Here is a 2,241-nt window from a genome sequence, read left to right as displayed (position 1 = left end):
AGCAATGAATAGCTTCAGTTCAAGATCAATGCCTTGTCACAAAAAAAGCAGCTTTCCCTTACTTGCCCTTCTGTTCATTTTCACCCAACCTCTCCCTCTGCAATTAGTATAGTAAGTACCAGGTAGGCAGATAGAGGGAGAAAAGGGACCTGATGAAGCTTTCCCACTCTTCTTCTGCTTGCTTGTGTTTGCACAGGAATAAAGTGTCCATGCCAGTACAAGTACCAGCACTCAGTGGGTCTCTTTCTTTGCTTACAACCTTCTGGGGACACATCTGGCTCCAGAGCCTCAGGAGACATTCGCCTTCTCTGGAGGGGTGCAGCAAGCACCATGTTGCCTGGATGCACTGTGCTGCTCCAGGGTCTGTGTGGGATGGAGGGTTGGAGCTCCCATCCCTGACGTCAGAGCTCCTTCCCCATAGAATATATAGGAATCACACAGCTCTAAAACCATGGGCAAAGTCTGACTTTCTTTCACTTGTCATCTGAGCTGTGTCACTGAGCCCCTAGAATGCCTCAGATGGGGTTTAGAGATACTCCTTTTCTTCAGTCACTTCATGTTTTGCTGGAAATTTTTTTTTTTCAACTCACATGCAAATACTACAATACACAGCAGTACTCTCCCCTGCTCTTTCTCTCCCCCTGCCCAAAAGGCTGGCTATAGAAGCTGTATGGTACTGACCTGGTCCTTACCAGATATTAACATATACATGTATTTGCAATGGGACAACAAAGGCAACTAGGGAAAAGAAAAGAAAAAAAAAAAAAAAAAAGGACTTAAGAAAAAAAAAAAAAAAAAGGACTTAAGTGATCATCTAAGGTTTTGGCTTACAGTAAGAGAAGGAGCAGAGATCTCTTGTTACTTAAATGCTTGGGAAAAATCCATGCTTTGGCCAGGAAAGTCAAAGCCTAGATGTTCACTTACAGGCAGTGCAAGGGAGGCTTTAAATAGTTCGGTGTCCTTTTCGATAGGTATTTCACTAGGGAAAAGGGCTCAAGCATGTGGGTAGCCTGGGTAGTTAAAGCTGTACATCTGAAATATGTTTCCGTAAAAAAATTGAAAGATCAAGATAGCTCTGGTGCTATACATGCACACATCTCCTTTGACATGAGGTGCTTCAGCCCAGCTGCAGGTCAGCCACAGAGGAGACCCACCCGGTCACAGTCACAGAGACTTAGAATTGGGACTTTGGAGGGAGCAGAGAGCAAAAGGTGGTAACAGCTCTGCCAGGCTGCTGTTTCTCTGGGCACGTCATATGTGCTTTGCAGGACTGATGCAGGAAAGGGCTGAGGATGCAGAGAGGCAGCGTGAGTGTGCGTGACAGTCCTGAGAGAAAATACAATTCTGGAGCACGAAACAGAGGGGTGAATATTAAGAGAGAACATCCAGCTGCAGGCCCTCTCCCCTTCTTTTTCCTGCTTTTGGATGAACTGCAAAGCCGAGGGGGACTGTTAACTGCCTGGGCCTGTCCATTTGTCTCTCTCTCTCTCTCTCTACTTCTCTGTCCCTAACCCCCCTTCCCTCTCCCCTCCTGCAGCTCCGGAGGGTGGAGGTGCGATTCGCTATGCCAGTTTTTTATTTCCAGCACGCTTGACAGGCTGGGCGAGGAAGGCGTTAATGTTTTCTGACAGGCCCCCTCTAATTGTTGGAGCTTTTCTTCTCTGCCTTTTCTGTGAAATTCTGACTTAGGCGAGCAGCATAACAAAATGCTCTGGCATTGAAATGTGCGCTTGCACTACACTGGGCTCGGGGAAACAGCATTATTCATGAAGATTTTCAGCTGTTTTTGTCTTTTAACTAACCTTTGAGTTTGATCAGAGGCTAGCCGGGCTCCCTTTCTCAAAAGGCGGTCTTGGCAACCCGACAATGGAGCCAAACTGTTTTCCCTGTTAAAGAGATAACTATGCCGTTGAGTTGGTACATGGGGGAAATTAATCTTCAGGCGCATACAAATGATAGCTTTTCCTCGGTCTGCAATCGCCTGCGTGGGATTATTAATAGGACGGGGGTAAGGAGCAGGAGAAATTCAGTCTGGGGCAGGGAACTTTAAAAAAAAAATCCAACCCCAAACCCATCATCCCTTCTGACTGCATAAAGCCTGCGATTGATTCCTCACCACTTGCCTTTTGCAGCGGGAATTAGCCCTGCATTGTGCGGGCTGACACGCTAAAAGCGAGCTCGCTTGGGAGCAAGAAGTTGCTGTGCGCTGGGACGGACCAGGGTGGCGGCCGGGGGTCGCGG

This window comes from Athene cunicularia (genome assembly GCF_003259725.1).
Source record: "Athene cunicularia isolate RWA chromosome 1 unlocalized genomic scaffold, athCun1 chr1_part2, whole genome shotgun sequence".
Classification (NCBI taxonomy): domain Eukaryota; kingdom Metazoa; phylum Chordata; class Aves; order Strigiformes; family Strigidae; genus Athene; species Athene cunicularia.
Note: the sequence above shows the minus strand (reverse complement) of the source record.